The following is a 21275-nucleotide window of genomic DNA, read 5'->3' on the forward strand; positions in this document are numbered from 1 at the left end:
TGGGGCTTATTCTGGAATTTTAAAAAATTTATGGAAAAAAATGAAAAAGGACACAAACAAAGGCTTCAAAAAAAAAAACTAAACAAACCTTCAGATGGGAGTTTGGGGAGGGGATTTAATGCATTAAAGAGGGGGAGGAGAGGGGCAGCTAGGTAGCACAGCACTGGCCCTGGAGTCAGGAGGACCTGGGTTCAAATCCAGTCTCAGACACTTAATTATGACCTAGCTGCGTGGCCTTGGGCAAGCCACTTAACCCCATTGCCTTGCAAAAAAAAACAACTTAAAAAAAGAGGGGGGGAGGAGAAACAGGATGCTGGGAAGACTTTTTAGGAAGGTATCATAGTTTAGGGAGGGGGTGATAAGGTTCTGACTGGAGGGCTGGCTGTGTGAGTGGAGGGGAGGGGCTCTGAGCTGACTAGTCAGAATCCTGACCTTGCCTTTAACTCCTGTGTGACCTTGGGCAGGTGATTTCACCTGGTTGGGCCCGAGTGTCCTCTGGGGTGGCCCACCCTCCATAAAGGCTCTTTCTTTCCTTCCTGTCCTCATCTCATTTTATGAAAGAGCCTATTGGCATTTGGACTGGTATAGCATTAAATCTACAAATTAATCCAGATATTATTGACATTTTTTACTCTAATTTTCAATTAAAGCCAGCCTTTCAATTGTTCAGGTCCATATTTCTGTCAAAATTGTTTTCTAGTTGTTTTTGTATTGATCTCTTGTGATTCTGGGTAGGCCGATGCCCAACCCATCTGATACTTTTTGTATTCTCATAAATGGTATTTTTTTTTAGGTTTTTTTGCAAGGCAAATGGGGTTAAGTGGCTTGCCCAAGGCTTATTAAGTGTCTGAGACTGGATTTGAACCCAGGTACTCCTGACTCCAGGGCTGGTGCTTTATCCACTGCGCCACTTAGCTGCCCCCTTAAATGGTATTTTTCTATTGGCTTCTCTTAGTCTGTTATTGACCTATTAATAAAAAAATGTAAGTTTATCCTGTATCCTGTCAAAAGATTAAGGTAATCCATCTGTCTCTAGAATTTTCTAAATATAATGTCACTTGCAAATAGATTTTTAACCTATTCTTTGCTAAAACCTATTTTTTTCCTTTCTCTTCTCTTAATTTCCCTCCCTCCCTTCTTCCCTATTTTCCTTTCTCCTTCCTTTCCCCCTTCCCCTTCCCTTTATTCCTCCCCCCCTTTATCTGATTCTTCTTCCACATTCAATAATCATTCCCTCAAGATAAACTCTTAATTAATCTCTCTTCTTCCTTCCCCTCTTCCCTACACTTTAGTCCCCTTGTTAAAAAATAGGAATTTTATTCTGGGATTGCTTCTCTCCTTTCTCAGAATTCTTTCTCTTGTTTTTGGTTTATTTTCCCCCAGATAGTTGTATCACTTAGTGAGTTATTAATAGACTCCTACATTTATGCAATATAAATCTAATTTTTATGAATAGAGAAGCAAGTAGCCAATTACAGTTGTAAAATAATCTGGTCTTTTGTTATACTTAATTTTTTTATAGTTTTTCTAGGCCTATTTCAAAGATTTAAAATGTCTTTATCTCCTTTTTTTCCTTTCTTCCCTTCTCCTCGCCTCCAAGTCATTTCCTTTACTCCTTGTGGATTTTGGAAAAGACTTACCCCATTCTTGTTTTTTCTGTTTCTTGAAGCCAAAAACAGTTCCACAGGTGGGCCTTTCCCTGAGAAATGGTGGAAGTAATTTTGTTTTTTTAATATAATCACTTTCTCTTTTAGAAAATAAGCTTTACTTACAGAAACTCATTCCAGTATGACTTGTGTTTCTCACTGTTGTCTAAGTTCCAGCCTTTTCTATCATTTTTTATTCTTGTGGAGAAATCTTGGAAAACCTGAGTTGATATTTCTTGATAAATAGTGATTTCTTTTTACTCTTTTAAAGTGTTTTCCCCCTTTGGTGATGTGTCTGGGTGATTGGAATTTTGTGAGGTTTTGGGGAACTTTGTAAATTTTTGGTAGTTCTGGTGCTTCTGGGAAAAGCTTGTTGCTTTCCTTGAAATATATCAGAGTGCTCCTTCCTTCTTCCTCCAAATTTTCCTTGTTCTTCTTTATAACTTCACAAATTTGGTTCCAGTTGGGTTATTTTAAGGGCTTGCTTTTCCATGCAATCTCTTATGCTGCCATCTTCCCTTGCTATGAGAAGTCAGAGGAAGTAGACATCCATTAAGGAGAATTAGCTATAACTTCATGGGGAAGAAGTAGGCAATTATTAAGCACCCAGGCTTTATGTTACTCTCTTATTTTATCCTTTTAGCAGCAGCTCTGGGAAGAAGGTGCTATTATGATTGCCAGTTTACAGATGAAGAAACTGAGGCAGAGGTTGAGTGACCAGCCGAGGGTCATGCAGTTGTTAATGTCTGATCTTAGATTTGAACCCAGGACTTCCTGTTTCTCAACTCCAATGCCGGGCAGCATTGCCTTCATATGTGATCTGCTATACTTTTTTTTTAGGTTTTTGGTTTTTTGGGGTTTTTTTGCAGGGCAAATGGGGTTAAGTGACTTGCCCATGACCACACAGCTAGGTAATGATTAAGTGTCTGAGGTCGGATTTGAACCCAGGTACTCCTGACTCAGGGCCGGTGCTCTATCCACTGCACCACCTAGCCACCCCTGATACCCTTTTAAAAAAAGTGAATCCACAAATCTGATAGATTACTGGGAGGTGGGATGGGAAGTGGGTTAGGAGGGGTAATCACTATCATTTTTCATTTTTGTGGACATAAATCTAGTATTTTAATGTCAGTTTTTTGAATATATATTTTAGTAATTAATGAAAAAATAGTGATATAACATAAAAATCCAATTTAATAGTGTCATATATAGTAAGAAGTAAGACATCAAGTATTAATGTATTTCTATCTCTAATCATGGGATCACAGGGATCATCTAAGTGACTCTCAAGCCTAATCAAGTACTCTTTCTTCAAGATTCCCATCAAGTGATGATCCAGATACTTCCCACTTCTAGAGGTATTGAATTATTAGGAGATTTTTTTTTTCTTTATCTTCCCATAGATTCTTTTTCTTTTTAAAACCATCTTTCCACATTAGTTATGGCATGAAAGGAGAATCAGAACAAAAGGGAATTATTTGGTTTTTTTTTTTGTTTGTTTGTTTGTTTTGTAATGCTATAATAAAATGGGTCCATAGGAGTTGTTGGAAAAAATGTTTGGTTAAAGAATATTCTTTCCTCAAAGACTTTTCCTGGGGGCTCAGATCAATCACTGAGAACATAGGGACCTATATTTAGGGCTGACTGGTTGTTAGATCCTGCAGGTTAGTCTTACAGGTAGTGAGTGTCACAGGTAGAATTGGAACTCCAGTCCTCCCACCCCCTCCTTCCATTGTCTTCATGTATGAGGTTTGGTAAACATCAAAGGGCCATAGAAACATCAGTTACTCTAACAACAATAATGAATAATCTATCCCGCTGCCCTTCTTGAGGATGCTGTTTCACCTTAAGGTCCCAATCTAGTGGGAATGTGAAAAGGAGGAATTTGGTTGGAGTGATTGCAGCTTTCATCCAATACTCTCATTTTACAGATGAGAAAACAGAGTTCCAGAGGAGGAAAGTGACTTGTCTGAGGTCCTACTAGCATCAGAGATGCACTTTGAACCCAACTGCAAATGTAGTCCACATGTAGCCACGTCTTTGTTGACCCTTCTGTTATATGCTGACCCCTCGCCTGACCACCTTCCTCGCAAGATCCGGTGCCCTATTCTTGTTTTTTAAAAAGTGTTTCACTCTAGATTTCTTTGTAATTCAAAGTATTTTATTTTGGGCATTGAAAAAAACATGATTCTGAGAAGGGGCTCCTCTGGGGTCTGTCACCAAGATGATTTAGAGTCTCAGCTTCTTGTCAAAATATCCTTGGCTTGTAACTCAGGGTCCCCTTTATCTGCTCAGCGACAGCTATTCAGATACATTTACTTGCTAATCTGATACTCCTTGGTTTACATTTTGTTTTGTTTCTAAAAGATTTTGACATTTTTCTATCCATCCTTGTTCTTTCCTGTATGTGACTCCTTGTACCCTCCCCTCCCCCTTCTATTGATCTCTCCCTTCCTAAGAAAGAAAAACAGTTAAGTAAAGCCAAGGGACAAAACTACCTCCCCTCCTCTCCCCTCCCAAGCAGGGTATTCCATATTCTTATTCATGTACATTTAATAGGCACCTTGAGGAGACAAGATGGCTTTAAAAGGGATGATGGAGATTTCAGGCACTGTGACTGGCCCTTGTCAGGTAGATCCTTGGTCAGGGTCCCCCAAACGGCCCTGGTAGACACTTTGATCCCATTGAGGGCCTCCTCAGTTTCTCCTCTTCCCCTTTACAGATGAAAAAGCTAAATTGCCCCTGTGAATGGCCTGCCTTAGGTCTCAACTCTGAAGTCTGACTTTTTAAGCGAAAGAGAGCTTTAATCTTGTATTCAGAAGGCCCAGTTTCTAGACCTTAATTGGGTGTGAGATTTTGGAGTCATGCAATGCCCCTGGGCAGCTTGCTCATCCAGCAATGAGGATGGCTCTTCCAAATCTGAGATGTTGGGATCATTGAATCCTGGCTTTTGTTTCCCCAGAGAAGGGACATGATATTCTTACTGGGATGTGAGAAACAGTCATTGTTCAGTTATCCTGGGTCCTGGAGGCCTCCCCTTCCTCCTTATACCCACAAATGGCCATTGAAGCTTGTTGCGCACTATCTTAAAGGGCTTGGGTCCGGTCATCAATAGTCATTTGAGCAGCTGGACAGCACCTTGTGGGGATTATGGTCAGACAGCCTAAGGCAGAATAAGACAGCAGGAAGCTATAGAGGGTGGCTTTTTCTTCCATTATTCCCTAGTTATGTTTGTTGGAGAAAAATCTTCCCTCCTTTCCTCCCCTTTTCTCCCCTCCCCCCTCCCTCCTTTCCTTCCTTCCCTCCCTCCCTCCCTCCCTTCTCCTTTTATCAAATGCCTGTAGTATAGGCTGCATGTCCCCCATATTAAGTCCTGACAGACATGATGGGCATTTCATCCATTTGTCTTGTTTTGGATGAATATAGCAAGTGAACGGCCAGACCTAGATTTGGCTGAATCACCCTTGGGAGATGATCTTAACACCTTTGTTGATCCCAAGCTGCTGTCTGGCTCACCATGCCATCTTTTTAACATCCTCATCCATCCCTGAAGTTTCCTCCCTTGTCCTCCTCCTTCCTAGTCCCAGACCTCAGTTTCCTCATCTGCAAAATAAGGAGGTTGAATGAGATGGCTTTTGAGAGCCCCTTTCAGCTCTGGATATTTGTTCCCATGATGAAGTCCCTTAATCTTCCCGGGTCTCAGTTTCCTCACTGGCCAAATAAGGAGGTTGCACAGGAGAGACTCTGAGGTCCTCGCCTGGTGATGCTCAGCATAGCTGTGAATCTTGGAAGCTCCCCAATCCCTGAAGAATCAAAACTGCAGATGACTCACAGGGCCACGGAGAGAGCATGGTGGGCGTGAGCTTATCGAGGCAGCAATGACTGCGAGCTAGAAGAGATGTCATCTGGGAGCTGTGTGATTGGGAAAGGAGGTGGGCAGGACCAGTCTGCCATGCAGGGGCCACTGGACTTGGGATTGGGCAGATGAGGGAGCTGGGCCCTTTCAGTGAATTGGGGCAAGTCACTGAAACGCTCTCTGCCTCAGTTTCCCCATCTGTGCCATGGGTATCCAAATAGCACCTAGAATTGATGTGAGGATTGAAATGAGATCTTATTTGTAAAACATAAAGTGTGACATGAGTGTTACTTATGAACATTATAGAATAAGATATATTTGTTGTAATTGATATATAGTATCTCATCTGAGCTTACAGTAGGTCTGCATAGCACTAGACGCATTCATAAACATCATTCAGGGCTGTGTGTCCATCTCTAGCCACATCCTCCGGCTCAGTCGAGACAGACAGACATCGGTCATTCAGGTCTCTAGAGCTAAACACATTCACTCATTCAGGTCTGTTTCTCTGTATCTACACATATCACTCATTCACTTAGCTCTCTAGAGTCATTCATTCAGGTCTGTGGAGATATAGCCATAGCATTCATTCAGTCTGTATAACTACACATAGCATTCATTCGGTCAGCTCTATATTTCTGCATACATCATTCATTCAGGTCTATTTCCTTCATCACTCATTCATTCATGTCTGTGCCTCATTCATTCGGGTCTATAATCTATATACATCATTCATTTAGTTCTTTATATTTACACATCACTCATTTAGGTCTATATCTATAATATATGCATCATTCAAGTCTTTATATCAGCATCATTCATTCATTTCAGTCTATATATACATTCATCATTCAGGTCTATATCTTGATTTACATCATTCATTCATTCATATCTATATATACATCATTCACTCAGTCTATATTTATATACATCATTCATTCAGGCCTCTATAGCCATATACATACATCATTCATTCAGGTCTATATCCCCCTATATAATTGTACATATCATTCATTCAGGCCTCTATATCTATACACATCATTCATTCAGTTCTCTATCTCAATCTATACACATCATTCATTCTGGTCTCTTTCTCTATCTTCATCATTCATTCAGGGCTATATCTACCTTTCTATGCATAGCTTTCATTCATTCATGAATCTGATTGCCTTGATTTAGGGAGGTATGTTCATGAGAGCTAGCATACCAGAGTGGACAGGACACAGACCTTGGAGATCAGGAAGACCTGGATTCAAGTCTGGCTTCTGATATATGCTGACTTGTGTCCCTGGATAAGTCGCTTCCCTCTCTGTGCCTCAGTTTCTTTATCTGTGATCTCTGAGATCCTTTTAGTCTCAGCCTATGATCCTACAAGTCTCCCTCCATCAATGAAGATTCCCCAACTCATAATCCAAGAGCATGGATTGGAAGGAGGAGTGAGTGGTCATGTCACTTGTCCAGGATCACACAGCCAGTCTATGGCGAAAGCTGGACTGGAAGCCAGGCCTACTGATTCTCAGGCCAGCTCCCTTTGTCTGTTGTGCTGGGCTATGTTTCAAATTTATCCCTATGTACAAATGAGTAAACTGAAACTTCGAGAGGAGGTTACTTTAAGGATTGCAAAATGTGTCATGTCATTGGGTCCTCACAACAACTCTGAGTTGGGTATGGGGTATTATTATATGATGTTTTACAGAAGAGGAAACTGAGGCTGAGCGTGCCAAAGATTTAAAGTGTCCTGGGCAGGATTTGGATTCAAGTCTTGCCTAGGGTCACATTGCCAGTTAATTTCAGAGACAAGATTTGAACCCACATCTTCTTCCTAATCATTACAGCCAGAGTGCTGCCTTAGTGTTCCTGAAATGCTAACAAAGATACTTTTGGGGCAGGTAGGTGTCGCTATGGACCAGTCCTGGAGTCTGGAGGACCTGAGTTTAAATCTAGTCTTAGACACTTGCTAACTCTATGTGATCTGAGCAAGTCATTTATCCCTGATTGCTTACCCTTATTTCCCCCTTCTTACCCCCCAATAAAAGGTCCCTCAAATCTAGATTAAATTTTCTAGAGCTGCTTTTTGTAAGAGTGTAGATGTAATTGCATTGAATATGACAAAAAGGCATCAATAGGGAATGTGAGGGGAAAACAAAAGAGGAAAAGATATGTGCCCCAGTGGAGGGAGTATCTATGCTGAAATGCTGTGGCCTCTCCAAATATCACAGTAGATAAGTGTTTTTATTTAAATCCACAATATGGCCTGTGACATCTGTTCATGTAAATCTGGGAATAATGTGACTGGATTTAGGACATGGAATCTGTATATTTAGGTTAGACACCCCCCCCCCCCCCAATCCCTTTTCATGGGCATTAGTTATATCCACTTTGTGAAGTGGGAGGACTCGAGTTGTTTTGTTAAGTTTACGAGTCTACAGTAGAAGATGGTTAATGAGTCATGACAACTTATAGACCCCTACCCAAGAAATTCTGTATAGGTTGAAGGTGGGTGGAGTTCTTCACCTGGAGTGAGGAAACCCCAGTTCAAACCCAGGCTCAAATAGTTACTAGCTATGTGTCTCTGGACAAGTCACAACCTCTGCCTGCCTCAGTTTCCTTGACTGTAAAATGGCGATAATTAGAGCATCTACCACTGGAAGGGAGGGGGAATTGTTGTGAGGGGCAAGTAAGATAACACATAGTAGACACTTGTTCTCTCCTTCCCTGTGTAGAAATATTGTGGTGTGGGTCACTTTGGAAAGTTATTCTCTCCTTTGGCCCTTAACTATCTCATTTTTGGTTTTCCTTTTATTCTCCAAGGTTCATAGGTTGGTGCTTGAAAGTATTAAGACACTAGGACAAAGAATGGGCTGTGCTCTTTGGGAGCCAGGGATTAGGAGGCCGGAGGTGGGAGCCAGTTTTAAAGAGTTTTCCTGTGATTTGTCATTTGAAATTCAAGTCTGTAAATTGAGCTTTCTTAGCTTGGGGCATGAGGATGACAGAGTGGGGAAGAATCTCTCTGAAATGTGTGAAAGCCTTTGGACAGCTCAGTATTTAAAGAAATTTGGTGATGTGGAAGGAGCAGAGGCAGATTGGGCATTGGTAGCCTTGGTTTGAAGTCTTCTCTGTAAGATCATGGTGCAGATTGGATGACCAAGGCCATATTGCCTTGAATAAGGTCATCTTATCCTCTCTGAGCCTTGGTCTTTTCTTCTGTAAAAATAGGGATATCAGTACTTTTTTTTCTTCACAAGGTTAATGAGTTAAAATGAAAGACTGTATGTAAAATGTCATTAATTGACATTGTCATAAATATTATTTGACATTATTGTCATTGGTTGGCATTAATGTCAATGATGTCATTAATTGACACTGATGTTCTTAATGTTTATAAATCATTGCTGTTTTCTGGTTTGGAGATTTCTAAGGGCTTTTAGAGAACCATGGATCCCCAATTCTCACAATTAAACATAATTCCATTTTCTTACAGTTGCAAGGATGGATGGTGGCCAATAAGAGGCCCTGGGCATCCGTTGCCACTATTTTTTATGGTCACTTCTGAGCAAATTGCCCCGCAGCTTCTTATGGGAAGGAAGAGGTCGGGGTCAGCATGGTCGACAGGCGGCCAAATGAGTCTCCTGGCTAGCTGGGATGTCTAGACATGATGCCTTCCTCGGAAGCCTTGGTCCCTTTCCAGATCATTGTTGCTGCCCCTGTTGGGATTTGCACAGTGTGGAGAGGCCTCTCTGGACAAGCCCAACTGGTCATGAAGGGAGCTGGGCAAAGGGCTGTTTTAATTTTCACTCCAGCCTTTTCTTTGCTCAGCTGGCCTTCCCCAGCTTCCATTATTTACCCAAGGTGATTTTCATATTCTTCGGACTTTTCTTCAGACCTCCAGCATTCATGAGGATTAGCAAAATGTGTTTGTTTTATTTCTTCTTTCTGTTTTTATCAGATTTAAATCCAGCCTGGTCTTCTGTGTCTAGGCATTTATTAAGGTATTGGATAGGATACAGTATTTATCTTATCTTTCCCTGCATCTGTGAGTTTTCTTCTGCAAACATGGGTCTCTGAAAAGTGCAGCCCTTATGAAAGGAGGTTTTTTAGGGAAGAACAAACACTGTGTTGTTTGGTTATTTTGAGAAGGGCCCATTTAGGGGCAGTCTGAAAAGTATGGCCTTGGGTCCATGAAGAGGCTGGTATTTGATTGGCTTGGGTCATCCCTGAGCTGATGCCTGCTGTGCCAACCTAGGAGGAAATAGATGGGCTTGGAGGAGAAATCTAACACCTGGAGCCCCCTAGGAAGATGAGACTCATCTGGCCCCTTTCCTGTCCCATCCTTGAAGTCCATTTGGCTTAGCATAAGACTTGCAGAGACTAGAGTTCCCTCCTTAACACAGCCAAGCCTCAGGATGATTTTTGTGGACAAGATGGTACTGTTAGTCCTGTGTTGGTGTTGACCTTGGACAGGTTCCTTAGGCCTTCTCTGACTTGAGTTAAAAGGACTTTGAGTTCCTCTGGTATAATGTTTTCTCTTTGTGGGAGCATTATAAAGTAGAGGAAACAGGTTTTTTTTTTTTGTGAGTCATTAAGGGTATTAGAGGTCATTGAATCCCTTCACTCCTTATCCCCATTTCACAGATGAGAAAACTGAGGCATTGAGGAGCTAAATGAATTAGGATGATGGATTTAGAAAGAGAAGGGACCTTAGGAACCCCTGAACCTCACATTCTCATTTTACACATGTAGGGTCTGAGCACACAGAAGTTCAAGGGACTTGCTGAGGGTCACACTAAGAGGGATTTGAACTTGCTTCCTTCTGACTCCAAGCCCTTCAGGGGTTCCAGCCTGCCATATTGTGCCAGGTCAGCATTTAAAAGTAGTGGCTCCTAAGAGTAAAGCAAGGATCCTCAAGACCCTCTCTCATTTTCTAATTAGATAAAATTTTTATTGTTATAATCTGAGTCTTATTCTTAAAGTTAATAATGGATGAAGCTTTGCAGGTACCAGTTAGTGGAGATAAATTTTAACACGTTCTCCTGATGTGTCTCGAAAGCCATTAGCTGATTAAAAAATAAGTGTTCTTATGCAAGCATTATGTCACTGAATCTTAGAGATGGAAGGCCTCAGAGGCATCCTATTCAATGCGTTCCTGGGCCAGAGGAAAGGGGATCATCCTGTTTACCTTGAGGTCTCTGGAAGGTGGCAGTCAGTGTTAACAAGCATTTGGTCATCCATTCCATGGGCATTTCTAGCCTGTATTTGCTCCCTCCCTCATAATAATTACACATGTGTGCATGGATATATGTGTGTGCACACATAGAAGTGATGGTGATGCTTGTCCTTCATTCTGGAAGAAGACTAGGAGGTGATGCCATCACACACACACACACACACACACACACACACACACACACACACGTGAATTGGATTTGAGTGTGTATGTGTGTGTGGGGGGGGTTGTGCTAAGTCACCAGCCTCACTTAATTCCAGGAGCTACCAGAAACCCGGTAGCATATTCACTAGAAGACTTAAGGAGAGTCATTTTGTCTGAACCCAGATTGGTCCTCTTAGTGGGAGAGGGATAATAATAAGAGTGAGGGAAACTGAGGGAGCCAGAGATGAGAAAAATGGAGATGGCATTCCAGTGGGGATGTTTCAAAAGCCAACATTGGAGGGGTGTTATGGAGGAAGGTACTAGATCTCATACCTCTAGACATGAAGGTGACGGAGCTGGGAAGCCATGGCCTCAAGGGAGTGAAGCCAAGAATAGGAAAGGAGAATTTTCCTTTTAAGTCCTATGTCTTCGAATGCCATGAAAGCTCCAAGCTAGCTCAGAACTGAGAACCTGACTCCATTTCTTGGGAGAGCACAGTCGATGGAGAGTTTGAAGTCCAGAAAGGGATGGTCCAAGTTTGGCCACTGATGTGTCCTGGTTGTGAGTGACCAAAGCCAATGCGACAGTCTCATTGGTGAAGAGAGTTTCCACACCCAAGAATGTGGTGGAGACAAAAAGCAACAACAAATTTGAACAAATACTATCTTTTTTAAAAAAAAAAATCCATCATAATTCTATGTCCTATAATAATTACCAAGACTTTATCTTTCTGTTTTGAATTTTTAGAAATCTCCATTGAATTACTTAAAAAATAATAATTTATTTTCTTTTTCCTCTCAAGAATTCATTTCCTTGTTACTTATCATGTCTGAAACTTAGCTGAGATTTGTTTCCTGCCCCCTCACTTCCCACCCCACCCTCTCCCTTAAGATTTTTTTTCATAATCCTTATTAACTATTGTTCCTTCTAAAGGCACATCATGGGCCTATAGATTGGAACTGCAAGAGAACCTTAGTGCTTTCTCAGTGAGTTGAAATCTCACATTTTACTGAAGAGGAAATTGTCTCAGAGGGCAAGGGAAGCATGCCAGGTCAGCCAGGGAGGGAAGAGCAGCCACTGGATTGGGATCCATGACCCTGACTCCAAATGGAACATTATTTTCCCTGAACCACTGTACTTATTTATTCCTGTATTTTTAGCAAGGATGGTTTTGTCAGCCAGTATACACTAAACCTCATTTACACAATTGGCATTTCTTACACGATTTATTTGTCATTTGGAAAATACCTTCTTGCTGCCTTGGATATAATTTTATATGGACTTATTAACTCTTTCCTCTGGGTTGTTATTGGGTCAGAACTCTTAAGGCTTCATTTTCTTTTCTTTTTCTTTTTTTTGCAAGGCAATGGGGTCAAGTGGCTTGCCCAAGACCACACAGTGAGGTAATTATTAAGTGTCTGAGACCAGATTTGAACTCAGATACTCCTGACTCCAGGGCCGGTGCTCTATTCCCTGGGCCACTAGCTGCCCCTATTACCTCTTTCCAATGTGTGAGACAGTGGTATATACTGAGGATGCAAATAAGAACTGAAATAGCCTCTTCCTTTCAGGAGTTTATATTTGCTGTAATGAAAAAAGAATGAAGTAACTATCTAATATTTTATTTTTATTATTATTGAAAATTTATCTTTCTTTTTATATTCTCCAAATTTCTCCCTGGATCCTTCTCTTTTCCCTCTTCCAGAGAATCATCTCATAGAATAAATAATTTTGTTTATAATTTTGTTTTAATGAATGAATGGTTTTAAGACTCAAAGTATAAGTATACAGACTAAATATGGAGAGGTTTATCCATTAGTTTAAGCTGGTCATTGGTATTGCATTCTTTGGCTTTGGCATCTCGTTGATGAAGCTTAGGATTCAAGTAGTGAATGAATTCATAACAAAGACTTGACTCAGAAATATGAGGGACATATAAGTTTTATTACACAATTGCAAGATTATTGCAGGTGGGTTAATCAGTTAACTGGGAGACATGCTACCTGGATAGGGAAATGGGGCATGGTGTAAGTGCTGGAAGGGATGGGTGTTGGCATAGATGCAGTTGAATGGATTATGTCAGTATGTTAAGGATAATGTGCTCATTTGGGGTAATAGGTTTTTATCTTGATTTTCTTTGTTGGCTTCTAGCCTCCAGACCTCCCTGTTCTTGTGGGGATCCTCCTAGGGGCAGGACCAGGTGTCTTACCTAGTTGGCAAGATGTGGGTACCCAAGAGAGTTTTTATTAACTCAAGATCTAGTACAGGGAGGGAGACTTTCCCAGGGATGGGGAAGACAGTCCTTTTTATAACATAATAGTTTTCAGGATATACAAGGTTATCATAGAAGGGCACAAATCCAAGCCAAGGAATATGGCAGGGACAGAAGGGGACTGAGGGTGCCACAAGTTACATAGTCTAAAATGATTGTCCAAAAACATGAATTGTAGTTACTCTTAAATAAGATAGATTTGTTCAGGACCAGCACCTTGATATAGTATGGAAGAAATGAAGTACTTCAGTATTTCTCAGGTAAATGAAATCAGAAGTTAGTGTTGCTCACAGATGCTCCTTGGAGAGGCGACTGTGGAATTGGGATGAAACCCCCTTCACCAACAAGAAGAAAGATTCGTTGATGCCATTCTTGGACATTGCACAGTGTCTAACAGAGCTAGATCTGGAGTCTGGAAGTCCTGGCCTCAGATTCTGACTAGTGGTGTGACCCTGAGCAAGTCCCTTAACCTCTCTCTGCCTCAGTTTTCTTATCCACAAAATGAACACGATAGCACCTTTTTCCTAAGGTGATAGTGAGGATAAAATAAGATATCAAAGTATATATGAAGATGATGATGATGATGATGATGATGATGATGATGATGATGATGGCAAGCACCATATAACATTCCTAACCATTGAAGTCGGCTGGTTGCTAATAGACAAGGAGTCGTATTAAAATCAGCTGTCTGAGGGCAGTTTGATCTTTGTCTGGTTTGAGCAAATGTCAAGACCAGCATCAGATCAGAAGAAATGACAAAACCAAGATGACATCATACATGATTGTGCTAACTTCATCCCAACTAATTAAAAAAAATTTTTTTTTATTTAAGGCAGTGGAGTTAAGTGACTTGCTCAATCAAGGCCACACAGCTAGGCAATTATTAATGAGGTTGGATTTGAACTTGGGTCCTCCTGACTCCAGGGCCAGTGCTCTGTCCATTGTGCCACCCAGTTGTCCCCATCCCAACTAATTGGGCCATTGATACAAGACAAACAAACCAAGAATGGGAAAAAAAAGGAAAATTTTGTATAAAATTTCCCTATTATAAAAGAAGTCAGCACAAAGAAGAGTCTAGAAGACTCCAGGAACTGCCTTGTCTAGGGGAAAAACCCCAAACAACCCCCAAACCCTGCTCTTTGGCTCAGGAGGCAATTTGAATATAGAATGCCCTGGAGACTATGTCAGGGCATACAGAAGGGAGAACCAGTAGCTCAGCCTGCCGTGATGCTGAGAGCCCCCATTGGAAGGGATGGCCAAGACAGGGATTTCTTTTCCTCTTCAGGGACAGTGAGTGACTTCAGTTTTCTGATCTGTAAAATCAGGCAGCTAGACTTGGTGGCTTTGGAATTTCCTTCTCAGTCCTGTGATCTCTCTCTCGCCTCAGTCTCCTCATCTGTAAAATGTGAATGTAATATGAGAGTACTCTGAGTCCTTTCCAGATCTGGGTAAACTGAAATGCCTCTGAAGCCATTTTCTTCTATGGAGAACATAAGTTGTTTGGGTCGCTTAAGAAAACAAATTAAATGGATTTCTTTATAAGTGAATTATTGGCTAATTGATTTATTAATGACATTCTAGTGTATCCTGGGGCTGTTTCCAAAAAGGGTGATGTTTTGCTTAGATTTAGCCTGTGGGTTCAATTTGCAGTTACTCTGAAATCCAAAGTTAGAGTTTATGTGTTCCATTTCCTTTTCGCTTTAGACCCTTCCTCATCTCTGTCCTGGCTAGTAGTCGCCTTCTCCACCCCCCCACTCAATTATCTACTATAATGCAGCTGGTAGGTACAGGGGCACCTGGGCTTTGAAGTTGGGAAGATCCAAGGTCATATCTGCCTAGATTAGATATGTGGCCCTGGGCAAGTCGCCTCACCCTGCTTGCCTCAGTTTCCCCATCTGTAGAGCAGAGGTCCTAATGATACCTCAGGTCTGTCATATGGAACCAGTTCTGTGTATATACTTGTATGTGAATGACCGTCTATGCGCCTACACACATATGTATGTGTGCATGGACATCTATCTACACATATGCATCTAGGAATCCAGACCCACACGTCCATAGGGATGTGTTTGTGCCTGTAGGTCCACACACAGGCGTGTATGCATGTGATACATTTATGTCACACACATACATTATATGTATCTGTATGGGCATATAGTTATATATCTGCCTCCACACTGACATGCATGTAGGGGCACATATCTCCACATCTGTATCTATGAGTACACCCACTCATCTGTACGCACAGACATATATGCCCGTGCACACGCACCAGTTAGTCTTTATGCACACCTGTGTGTGTCCTCACCGAAAGACTAGATCTGAGCTACAGTCGAAGGTGCCAATGTTTCTTGAGAACATCTGTCGTTCCATTGACGCCTCCCCCAGCGTTCCCCCAAAGCCTCCGACAGCAGATATTTGGCTCAGTTCTTTAAAAGTCACCTTGTGGGGTGAGCAGTTCCTAAAACTCCTCAATGAGTGGGTTTTTTGGTCCACCAGTATTTGGATGCCAAATGGACAGGATGTTGTTGTTGCTGTGTGTTGCCTGTTTAAAAAAAAATCAATGGTTCCTAATTAAGGCTGAGGACTTGCATTAAGTGTGGTCAGCGAGTTGAAAGGATTTTTCTTGTGGGCATTTCTATAAAAGAATGTTTTCTTGTACACATGAGATCACAGACCCGTTAAGATGTCGAAGTGCTATGACCTTGGAGCGCTGAGAAAGGTTAATGAGCCTGAGTATGTCCCATAAAAGGAAGCAAAGGGAACCTCAGTTTCCTCACCTGTAAAAATATGGGAAGATGACCTCTGAGGGACTTTCTAGTTCTTAATCATGCTGTTATCTGTGTAGATGGAATTTTAAAGAATGATGAGGTATGGAGGATTTGATCTAGTTTATTTGCAAAATTAGGGGTGCTGGAAAAATGGAGCCTTCCCATATGATGGCATCACCTCTTTTCTGCTTTTCTGGGGTCACCTTGTGGGCTACTAAGGACCCTTGGTCTAGCCACAAAGACTTTATCATGTATTGGATTGTTGTGAACAAAATGAAACAATGCCTGCCCTCAAGGAACTTCCATTCAATGGGAGTATGCGTTTTCTAGGGTCTTGGCAGCCTCTGGCCAAGTGTCCCCCCATGTCTGTTGAAAGACTGAAGGAGTTCTCATCTGTATTGGTAAAAGCAGTAAAATTTGCTTATCTCTCTGAGTTTGTGGGGTGATGCCCCACAAATTATGCTGTTTCCTTCTGAGTATTTTTGTTTGTTTGTTTTTAGTTTTTGCAAGGCAATGTAGTTAAAAGTGGCTTGCCCAAGGCCACACAGCTAGGTCATTATTAAGCGTCTGAGGCTGGATTTGAAATCAGGTCCTCCTGACCCCAGGACCGGTGCTTTATCCACTGCGCCACCTAGCTGCCCCTCCTACTGAGTATTTTTGACATGCTGCAGTAGTTTCTAAGTTTGTTTCTTTCTAGTTGGAAGATCCCCTAGGACGTTATTTGTAATAAATAAAAAGATAATCTTTGCTAAAATTGGAATGCTGATGATTTATGAGCAATTGATGTTATTTTTTTAAAAAATCAACTTTATTTTTGTAAGATGTCACAATTGTATCTATTGCCATGAATTCTCCCAAGTTTCCGGGGGTCCTGGTATGTGATAAATTAATAACAAATAAAAAAACTTGAAGTACCTTATATATAAACAGTATAACTCTTAAAGCATTTCTCAGCTAGTCCATTAATCTTTTTAAAATTAAGTTTTAGTTTTTTTCAATGAATAAAAATGGATTCTCTCTCTCCTCTCTCTCTCTCTCTGTCACCCTTCTCCCATTGAAAAACAAAATATTTGTAGCAGATCTTCATAGTCAAACAAAACATATTCCCTCTTAACTATATCCCTAAATTTATCTGTCCATTACTTCTTTGTTAGGAGGTGGGCAGGATGCTTCATCCTCGGATTTCTGCAATCATGGTGGATCTGCATTGATCCCATTTGATTTTGCAGTGTAAAGGTCTAGACTTTTCCTTAGGGTCTATCTAGACTGTTCCTTTTGGTGGTGTTCTCTCTCCATTTTCATTGTTGAAGTCATGGTCTGTGATCTAGTTCTTCTGGCTTTGCTGACCTTGCATTGCATCCATTTACATAAGTCTTCCCATACTTCTCAGAATCCGTAGTGGTTGTTTCCTACATCTCCACCACGTTCTGTAGGTGCTACAGTTTGTTCATTCATCCTCCAGGTGATGGACTGCTGATATTTCCAGTTCTCACTAGTACAACATGTGTGGCTATGAATATCTTGACCCATGACCATTTTCAGGGATATTTCTGGCAGTATAATCATCTTTGGACCAAATTGTATAGACATTTAGAATCAGCCACCAGGATCTAGAGTCAGAAGTCCCAACTGAGCCTGGCATCTCAGACCCTAGCTGCCTGACTCTAGGTGCGGCATGTAACATCTTTCTACCTCAGTTTCCTCATCTGTAAAATGGAGACAATATCATCTACTTTCCAGAGTTGTTGTGAGGACCCCCTTCCCCTTTTCTTTAACATTTTGGAAGATCTATTTGCAAACATTTAATACAGTCATTGAAAACCATTCATACCTGGCCATTACTGCATCACCATAGAGGATCTCAGTTGGTCAGTGCTTTGTTAGCTAAAGAGAAGATACCATTTCTGTTTCCCATAGTTGTCTTGGCCTGTCTGTGCAGCCCCAAGGGGCATGAGTTCCCCTGCCAAGCTGGTCTTGTTTCTGATCCTCCCCCAGATCATTCAACCTTTCTTCTCCCTAGTCAAACCTGGGACCGCCTTGCTTGGGACCTCTGCCACCCCCTATCTCTCTCTTCATTTAAAACCTTTCCTGATTCCCCAGCTCCTAGGACCCTCCCTCTTGAACTGCCTTGTATTGAATTGTTTTCTATTTTATTTCTATATTTAGCTTATATGGACCTTTAGATGCTCTCATTGCCCCTTCTATTAGAATATAAGGTCTGTGAGGGCAGGCACTGTGTCTCTTCTGTGCTTATGTCCCCAAGACCAAATGGATGCCTATCAAATATTTGCTAATGGTCCCCCCCTTTCCTTTCAGCTGCATTTTCTTTGGAGAAATCTCTTGTGGTTCAGGTGTTTAGCCTTATAATTAAGTTATGCCCCCCCCCCCCCCCAGATTCATGACATTAGCTAGGACTTATTCTCCCCTTTATTGTGGGTGGATGAATATTATTATTGGTGAAAAGACTGGGGCGATCCACTTCAATAGGAAATCATGACATTTTAAATGGTGTCTCATTCAGGGATTCTCTTAAGAAAGGTGGGGATAATTATGCTTTTTATTATATACCGGCATTTATTCTCAGATGATTGTTGGCGGAAATAATATTCTGGGAATAGCTTTATTGACTGGGAGAGTTTGGGAGATGTCACCTGCCTTATGGACTGCCCCGGTAATTGCACTGGTGGAGAGAGCTCCCAGTAAGGAAGCTGAACTTGGGAGGAGGGAGGCATCATGGTACAGGCAGAGCCTGCGTCATTTTGGGAAGGGTGATCCTCCCTCTTGGGGGCCATTCTTATGATGGTGACACTGGCACCACTGGCCCTCCATGCTTGGAGGTGTTTCTAGGAATGCCTTATCAGTGGCCCTCTAGGAACATGAGCTGAATTTCTAGTCTATTTTCAGATGAAAATAGACTTTTTTGAATCTATTAGACTCAATCATATATATATATATGACTATATATGACTATAAATATATTAGACTCAAAAATAGACATTTTTTGAGTACTCCAAGCTTAGTTTTATTGTATTTATAGAAGGTTTTCCAAAATTTCATTCCAGCTCTTTGAGGGGTTGGCAGATTGCCGAACTTGAGATCATGGACTCAGACTTTAAATCTTGGCTGCCTGGGGGACAAATCATTTAACCTTGCTGGACCTCAGTTTCCTCATCTGTTAATTGGAAGATTGAACTGGAAGGCCCAGTCTTTGCCTGGCTGTATTTGGAATTCTCAGGAATTTTAGAAATCTCCAAGTCAGAAGGAAGCTCCAGCCTACATGAGACAGTGAGGTACAGTGAATAAGAGCCCTGGGTTTGGAATCAGGAAGACTTGGGTTCAAATCCAGCCTCAGATCCTGGGCAAATCACTTAACCTCTGCCTCAGTTTCCTTATCTGTAAAATGGGAGTAATAATAATAATATTCCAGAGTTGTGAGGATCAAATGAGATACTATTTTTAAAGCTCTTAGTACACTGCCTTACATTACAGGGGCAATAGAAATGCTCATTTTGTTAATAATAGCAAAATTATTATTGCTGTTATTACTATTATTATTATTATTATTTGAGATCAGGAATGCCCTCTCCAGCTTCCTTGACTCGGGGACAGGTAGCCTGTACTAGAAAATTCCTTTTGAGGACAGTTCTTGTGTTGGCAAGATTTTCCTGGATTGGCAAGGCGGACTCAGGTCCCCATCTACCTTTTTATTTTCCACCCATTGCTTCCTGTTCTGCTCTTTTGAGGGCCAAGCAAAATGGAGCTAAGCCGCCTTTGGTCCTTCTAAGGTTCTAGCAAATGGTGATTAATGGACGTCCTCCCCTCTGCTTCCTCACCAGGAAGGCTTGGGAGCCAGGACTCTGAGATATGTCTTTATTGTCTGCAGGAGTTCTTGGTCTTTGGAGAAATTCATCTTCTTTTATAGAAATTCCTTGGTGGGAGAACACCCAAGGTTGTTTGGTGATGCTGGTGCAGTAGTGACTGTGCTCTTAATCGTGCCATGGGCCCCCCAAGATCAGGGGCTCCTCATCAGCCCAGCTGCCATCCACAGTCAAAGACTCCAGTAGCTCCTTCTAGGGCAGGATGAGTCAGTTTGATCAGCCCCATTCCAAGAAGGAATGCACCAGAGATGAACAGAAAAGACACTTTTTATTTCAAAAGGCTTTTCCAAAACAGAGACACATTTTCACATGTTAAAAATCAAAATAGAGGGAAGAACTAAGATTTGATGAAAGGAGAAGAGCAAAGAAGACACATGATGACTATAATAATATTAACCCTGAAAGACAACTGAATATTATTGATTACTGTGACTAATCTTAGTGGCATTATACACACTTCTGCCTTTCTGTGGGGAGGTGGGGGACCTGGATGCAGAACGTCGCATGCACCATCCGACTGAAGTGGGATTGGATCATTGGACCATTGATTTAGAGCTGGAAGGGTCCGTCTTGTTCAGTGCCTTCATTTTATAGATAAGGGTTGGGTTAAGCATGCAACCGTGCTTGATGTCCAACAAATGGATTGGCATGCCCGTCTTTCCATTTTCTGCCTCCCTGCCCAACACAGTCTGCATATTTCAGAGAACAGTGTGATATAATGGGTAAAAGGGAGGGTCAGGCCAGAAAGACCTGAATTCAAGTCGCATCTCCAACACATTCCTCAGGCCCCTGTGTATTCTTATTATCATCATTGAAGAGTGGATACACACTAGCTTCGGTAGAGAGAGTTTCCTCATTCAGGATTTCCGGACAGCAGTGAGCTCCCAATCCAGTCCCCTGTTCCTAACATAGTATTTTTGGCTTAAGCTTTTGTGCAGATGAGTTTGAGCCCCCCCTCCCCGCCCCACCTTGCAGGTCCAAGGAAGCAGATTAATTTTAGACGAGGCCCCAAGCCCCCTCTGTTACCTCTGATTGAAGGGGCTCAATGAGCCTCAGTGGCACAGCTCATTACCCCAGGACCCCTGTGTCCTCCCTTCCCTCATCCATAAGATGCCGTTCCTAGGATTCTTGGGAGATTACAGGGAGTTTGGCAGTTTGGTGGTAAAGTCAGGAGCAGTGGCCGTGGTCGTCAGCACTTCTATCCTGAGCGCCTGAGTGACCCCACTCATCATAGGACACACAAATTGGACCGCTTCTTGAGGCCCGGGGTTGGGCCATGTACACAGTAAGTGCTGCATAAATGCTGACTCAATGTGGTGTGGTGGACAGCCATTGTTTCCCCAAACTAATAGGATGACCGACCCTCCGGCATGGTGCAGGGGAAGGGATACTGAGAGGAGTCAGAGGATCTGGGTTCAAATCCTGTCTGTGACCCTTCATTTATCTAGGCCTCAGTTTCCTTCTCTGTAAAAGGGGCATAA

General features: G+C 41.8%; 1 protein-coding gene across 1 annotated transcript in view; it reads left to right on the forward strand.

The window, feature by feature from the left end:
• The window catches only part of OSBPL10 (oxysterol binding protein like 10), a 231883-nt gene that overhangs the window by 16705 nt on the left and 193903 nt on the right, over nt 1-21275 (forward strand). The window lies entirely within an intron of this gene.

Source organism: Macrotis lagotis, chromosome 7 (assembly GCF_037893015.1).
Source record: "Macrotis lagotis isolate mMagLag1 chromosome 7, bilby.v1.9.chrom.fasta, whole genome shotgun sequence".
In the NCBI taxonomy this organism is placed as follows: domain Eukaryota; kingdom Metazoa; phylum Chordata; class Mammalia; order Peramelemorphia; family Peramelidae; genus Macrotis; species Macrotis lagotis.